We start from the raw sequence: 7068 nt of genomic DNA on the forward strand, positions 1-7068 counted from the left end.
TTTGTTGTGTAGCCTGGCGCCCCTAGGCCAGGTTCATAACAACCCCCGCGTCCGCTACGCCCATGGGTGCACCGCGCGCCTGTTTCCATTTGGAGGGGGAAGGACCCATGGTCCTAGTGCAAGTCGTAGCGCGACTGGTTTTGGTGTTAATGCCCTGTGTGCCCTTTGAATACTCAATTCAATGTCCTCCGACATTCCCAGCTCCTTGTGAATTAATTATTCCACGTAATCAGCAACCGTGTCTCCCTCAACCCCTTCCTTTAGTCCCAAGATTTGAATATTGCTTCTCCTTGAAATCCCGTCCTAGTCGGTTAATTTCTCTTGTAGCCTACTTTGTTGTTCGAGTGAAGTAGTGGAATGTCCTGTACCTCTGAAGTCCACTCCTCCACCTCAACTGTACTTTCTTCTAGGATCTCAATTTCATTATTTTGTGCCCGCATGTAAATGTCCACGAATTGGAATTTTCGATCAGTTTCCTCTCCGAGGCTTCCATCCCCTGCTTCATCTCCTCCATTTGCTTGCCACTTTTGTCCAATTTGGCGTCCATTCTGTGCTGGGATATATCCATTTTAGCCTGTATCTTGTCCAGACCAGCCTGTAAGCTAGCCTGTAACTCAGACACCCAGCTAGGTTGGTCGGCATTGCTAGCTACCTCTGTGCTAGCCCGGAGCACCTGATCGCCTTCTACCTCGTTGTGCATATCTCCCGACTGTTTCTCTGCTTTCTTATTTTTCTCTTTTACCTTTCCACTTTGAGAAGTACTCATGACCTATATTATTCAAAGTTCAAGTTGTAGCTTTAGTTTTCTTTTTAGTTTTTTTGCTCAATTGGTCGAGAGTGCCTCTCGTTTGATACCTATCGTCTCATTACCATACAAGAAGTCAGAACTGGCTCTTTTTATGGACATTTCCTGGAGTTATTTTAAATCTTTAGTTATCTGACCTCTAAGTAAGTCATATTTTAAAGATCTACTGTATTGAAATTGAATTAAACTAATAAAACATGTCTTATGACAAATTTCAAATAAGAAATGTATCACTGTTCCTAACATGTTGTTTTTTATTGTTTGTGTGAAGGATGAATGGCTGTCATCTGTCAGAGAGCTGCTGTGAAGCTCTGGCCTCAGTTCTCAGCTCCAACTCTTCTAGTCTGAGAGAGCTGGACCTGAGTACCAATGATCTGCAGGATTTAGGAGTGAAGCTGCTCTCTGCTGGACTGGGGAGTCCACACTGTACACTGGAAACTCTCAGGTCAGTTTTACTCAATGGTAAAACAGTTACACCACAAGTTCCACATCAGAGGACGGTTATGTAACTCTGCTTATAACTCAGTACCTGTGATGACCACATCCATGATTTTGTATCATTGGAGATGTAGCACCTTTTGTTTAGGTGGATATTCTAATACATCCATATGCCTGCCACCTTTTAATTATAAATATAAAAATGAGCTCAAAGTATAATAATATTGTCCCCCGTATACGGGACGGTGATAGTTTAGAGCAGGGTGAAGTACAGGGGGTCTTTGGAGGGTCTTACCCCTAGTTGGACACCTCAGACCCCCTGAAAGCCTCAACAGAAGGGTCTCTGTAAAGATATAAAAGAAAAGATTCGAAACTTGCAATTGTTACTCAAACTGTGTTTTATAGCTTAATATATCCAGTAGAGGTGTGCACGGATACACGTGTACACGTGTCACCGGTTAGTAAATCATAACCGTAAAAAAATTGTAAACGAAAAAACGTAAAAAAAAATAAATAATCACCGCACCATTCGTTTAAATGGGAATAGCGACGGTCTATACCTTCAACATAAAGTGTACATATTTTGTACATATTTATAATTTGAAATTCGTCCCAGCCTTTATACCACGGATACTATAGGGCAGTCATACTCAAGTAGCGGCCCGCGGGCCTTTTGTGGCCCGCGGGGTGTCTATTAATTGCCCTCGAGCTGTTTTGAAAAGTTTTTTTAATTATTAAAAAAAAAAAAAAAAAAAAAAATCGTGCTGGGCGCTCTTATTTTGAAACCGCGCGCCGCGATCTCAATACGAGGCTTGGGGTTGCAACGATAAACAGATAGCACTCCAGCCCACAGACCGCTCCAGCCCTCTCAAACTCGAGGCAGACAGTCCATCTCAGCAGCAGTCAAGGCCGATTTAGGGTCGTTTTAGACGCAGAGACGTAAGCACGTAATTTACACAAGGGACTTGTTTTAGACAAGTTTTGATTTACGGCTCCTTTAAGGTTCCTTAAAGGGATAGTTCACCCATTTAGAACCGGAGTTCTATCATTATAAAATCGCTATTGTAATGTAAATTAATATATAAAAAAATATCAGTCTAAATCAGTCTCCCCTTGGCCCATTTTTTCTCATCAAATTTTCTCCCGAAATGACGTCAAATGACGCGTTTGACGTCATTTCGGGAGAAACCTCTCTTCCCGCTAGATGGGCCGAGGACTACAACACACTTTTGGTGGCAAATTTGCCGGAAATTTTTCCACCAATAAGGAATGAGAGGGGGCGGGAGCTTGCACGCTCAGCTCGCGTACTGAGGGGGAATGAGAGGGACGGGAGACCGACACAAACCTCTGACCATGGCAGAAGCAACAGCTGAGTTTGAAAATATATTGCTGCATTGTAATATTCAGGGCTATTTGTATGAGCCAGAATACAGCAAGGAAGAACTGAGACGAATAGAGGAGGAGGCTGCTGCGGCTGCAGCTGAACAAGCCTTGCCTGTTGCCGAGGAGCCGGATCGCGCCGGAGTGAACTGGTGGTGTACCTGTTTGCTCTGTTCACCTATGGAGACTCACAAAGAGTCCCTGTGCTGCAGCGAATTTCAGCGATGCCAGTTTCTTAGCGATGAAATGGCTGAATCTGGCGAGGAAGGGGCCGTGTGTGTAACATCTCACCCAGGCTTTACGCCTCATCTGAACCGTTGGGTATTGGACACTTATTACCGTACCCAGAAAGTCAACTGGAAACGCCAGCCAAAGCCCGCCGGGAGAAACGGACGTCTGAGCACAGAGTAAGTGTTTGTTTACTAACACATTGGCTACAATAGTTTTGAGTCACGGGGAACGTGACAATGTAGTTATCCGAAAGTAGCTGACCTTATTGGCAGAGCATAGGCTACGTTACGTTAGCTTCAAGTCTGTGTAATGCTGTAGGCTACTCAAGGCATAATTTATCTTGCTTTGCTAATTTTGTTCTCTTTGACAGTATAGGCTAACATCTTACCGGCATTTCCTGGAGTGGATACTGCAAGGTGAGAGACTTGTGAGAGGCAATCACCTTGTTTTGCCAGCGTGTGTTGTTCAGGCCATCAGGGCTAATTACCCAACACAAGATGGGCAGTACCGTGGCTACCAGGAGACGGTAGATGCCCAAGATGAGCTGTGATATTTAGCAAACTCACCACACGTTTTGTTTTTGTATATAGTTTATATTTTATGAATAAAACTTCAAATTCATGTTGGTTGTTGTGATTCGTTTACTATACCAAATGATGTTACACTAAAGTAGGCCTGCTGTATAAGATGAACACTTATTTCAACTGGGGAGAAAAGGTTTACATATAGCCTACTTGATATGCTGAAATACTGTAATTAGCAAATGTTTGATGGACAGTAATATACAAATGATACCTAAAATAATTATAAATCTATTCTTGCTACATTCATACATGATGGCTGTATGTTGAACCTACTTTGCAACAAAAAATGTAATGACAGAAATTTAAATAATTATTGCAGTGAAGTTTGTTATGGTGAACATGGGTTTATACAGGAGTCCAAGGTAAGGTAGTAAAAACAATAAGATTTTATTCACAAAGGAAAATTATACAATATTTACAAAGATAAGATTGAAAACAAATGTTTTATAAAAGATACGTTTAAATAGATAAAATAGGTCAGATGTCCCTCTCAGAAGCGCCTTATTAATTCAGCCACTGCCGCCTCCTTTGGTGGTTTTGGCACTGGTGCAATGTTAGGTGGCAGCGCAGGCTGGGGCAGGGCAAGTGAGGATGTTGAAACCTTATATAGAATCGTTGGGTTTCGTCTTCTGGTTATGACACTTGTGACAAGTGTGTCAATGAACTGGGTGGTGTGTGGAATAAAAATCTGCTTCACGACCCACTGCTTGGATCTCCTGCAAAACACTTGGTTGAAGCGTGGTTGTCCTGCAAAATAAATTACAAATAATTATAGATAAGACTATAAAGGCAACATTTGAGATGCTGTACTTTTTTCAAATGAAATACCCGAATTATTCAGCCAAGAATAAAACTGCTCAATATGCATTTGCTTCCTAGTATAATGTAAGATTATATCACTCACTGAAAAGGCTTTTTTCCTGCTTTACTTTGTTTTTGAACTATTTTAGCAATTTGCCCCGATAGCTGCTATTCGTTTGGGTCACGTGACGTCACTGTAGCTTTGCGCCACCATCTTGACGACCGATCTCACCCACTGACCCATTGATTTCAGTGGTAACTCATGCCGGCAATTTGTTGTGCAGTGGGCACAACAGTACATACTACATACCTAGCGCAAGGCAACGGGCAATGCTCGGTCAAAACTCATCCCCGGCGTCCATAGCGAAAACGACAGTATGCTAAGCTAAGCTAAGCACACAGAGACCCGGGTAGCAGCCGAGGGAGCGTATCTATGATCCCGGGTCCTATGTTCCCCGGGTCCTATGTTCCCCTCTTTGTATGAGACTGGGGAACAAAGGACCGCTTTTCCCAAAAAGGGTCCTATGTTCCCCGATATGTTAGTTTTTCTACCATTACTGCCAAATACCGGCCGAGAAAACTACCATTGCATGTGTTTACCTTTGTGGAAGAGGGAGACGTCGGAGAACCTGACGCAGTCTTTTCATACGCCGGTAAACAAACCCCGAGAAGCCCAATCCCTACGAGAGCTCCCCGCGCTACGGCCAACCGGATGCGCAGAGCCTTTGGCCGTGATATTATTATACAAATTATATTATATACTAAGAGCTCCGGGAGTCGCAAACGGCACGGGGAACATAGGACCCTTTTCACTGCTAGTGAGCTCTAGCAGTAAACTGAAGTGCTCACTAGTAGCAGCACAGAAATATAGTAGAATATTACGACAGTCTTACCTGTAGGCGACTGCGTTTCGCTGCGGGAGGTGCATTAGAAGCCCCGGCCTGTTCGTCATCTGGGCACGGGCCCACAGCGAAGACGCACGGAACAGCAGTTGGTTTGAGTGCGGACCTTATCTTGCCGAAAAGTCTTCCATCAAAATCCTCCAGTTTGAAATGGAGACTGCATATCGTTTTTCCTTTTATAATTTCCTTCCCGGTGTCTTCTCCAACTCTGGGGTTGTTTATCGCCCGCAGCCATAGTTTGCAACGCTGAGCGTCTTTCACTGGCAAACCGTGAAAACTTACACTCTGTCCCAACCTCGACTTTTCGGTGCAACCGGGTACCAAACAACCACTGGGCATGATTGCTTTTGGAAAAACAAGTCAAAACTAGTCAACGACGGTTCGTGAATAACTTTGTGAATAAAGTTTGTTTGCTCGCATGGGTCCTTCCCCCTTTTAAACGGAAACAGGTGGGCGGGGCAGCAAGCGCAATGCACTGTGGTAGTTGGAGGTTTTCTCACTTTGAGCCAGAGAGACCATGAAAACACTCTTTCTGCCTTTTTTCAGGCTAGGATGAACCAATTTCAATTTATTTTTCACATTTATAATACATTGAATTATTTAATTCATAAAACCTTCATATTCCCACCGGTGAACTATCCCTTTAAGGATTGCGCGTGTTGCAAGGGGATTCTCCGCCAGAACAGTAGGGGGAGCAACGAACGAATCTGTGGGCGTGGAAGTGGAAATCGCTGGCTTGTTTATATTTATAATTATCATAATTCGTTCTTGTGTTTTCTTCTTCTCCTTCTTCAAAATTCTTCATTCGCTTCTGTCACGGCCTTTTAAAAATGGCGCTATTATGCTGTAAAACCGGAAATGTGCGACTCCTGAAAGGATGTGGTTAGCTGGCCAATCACAGTCTTTGCGAGCTGCGTAGGGCCGTAGTGTTTCAGTCGCATAGTCAGGAATTTTGGCCGACGCACTTAAGCACGTAAGGGGGGATATTTTACCGCGCAAGGGGGGGTTATGTATCTTACGTGCTTACGCGTTACGTCTAAAACAGAGCATATATCGGCCTCAGTCACACGTATACCGACCGGCCCCTTGAGTCACTGAAAATAATTTTTGTGGCCCCTCATCATTTCTACTTGAGTACCCCTGCTATAGGGTCTATAGCATATAACCGCGTTTTCTGATTACAGTTGAATGTAACAGTTAGCTGACAACATCCTATTTAACGCCGCAACTGCAAATTAACCACACACAGATAACCATGGCAACCGTCAAACAAATGTTCTTTTTACGTTGTGCATTCTGCTCGCACATCCGCCGTGTTGATAAAAAATAATCCCCATATACCGCGACTAAGGGTCCACTTTAATTTTTTTTTTTTATTAATTACGAAACGGTCAACCGTGTACACGAAAAAGTAGGGGTCGTGTAAACGTTTACAATTTTTTGTAACCGTTCACACCCCTGATATCCAGTACTCATTATCTTAATTGCTAATTCCTCATCCAAAAATATGGTCCCTTCAATGGACCAGGAAGTGCTTCATAGAAGGACCTTCTACGTCATCAAGGCAACGCCACTTGTGTTTGGAGTAGGACGTTCACTAAGTGGTTGGCAGACTGGAAAAACAAAAGATTTTACACATGTGTGTGTGTGTGTGTGTGTGTGTGTGTGTGTGTGTGTGTGTGTGTGTGTGTGTGTGTGTGTGTGTGTGTGTGTGTGTGTGTGTGTGTGTGTATGTGCAGCTTGTCTGGCTGCCTGGTCACACAGGAAGGCTCTGCTTCTCTGGCCTCAGCTCTGAGCTCAAACCCCTCCCATCTGAGAGAGCTGGACCTAAGCTACAATCACCCAGGAGACTCTGGAGCTGCGCTGCTCTCTGCTGGACTGGAGGATCCACGCTGGAGACTGGACACTCTCAGGTATGGAGAGGACA

The 7068-nt window shown here is 43.9% G+C and overlaps 1 long non-coding RNA gene across 1 annotated transcript; it reads right to left on the bottom strand.

Moving 5' to 3' along the window:
- Positions 1-3944: 3944 nt before the first annotated feature.
- On the bottom strand, positions 3945-5492 carry LOC115539224 (uncharacterized). The gene is made up of 2 exons (XR_003975763.1): positions 5133-5492; positions 3945-4185 (listed from the first exon to the last, which is right to left on the bottom strand). It is a non-coding gene; the product is annotated as an uncharacterized LOC115539224 (long non-coding RNA).
- Positions 5493-7068: the final 1576 nt, after the last annotated feature.

This window comes from Gadus morhua, unplaced genomic scaffold, assembly GCF_902167405.1.
Source record: "Gadus morhua unplaced genomic scaffold, gadMor3.0, whole genome shotgun sequence".
In the NCBI taxonomy this organism is placed as follows: Eukaryota; Metazoa; Chordata; class Actinopteri; order Gadiformes; family Gadidae; genus Gadus; species Gadus morhua.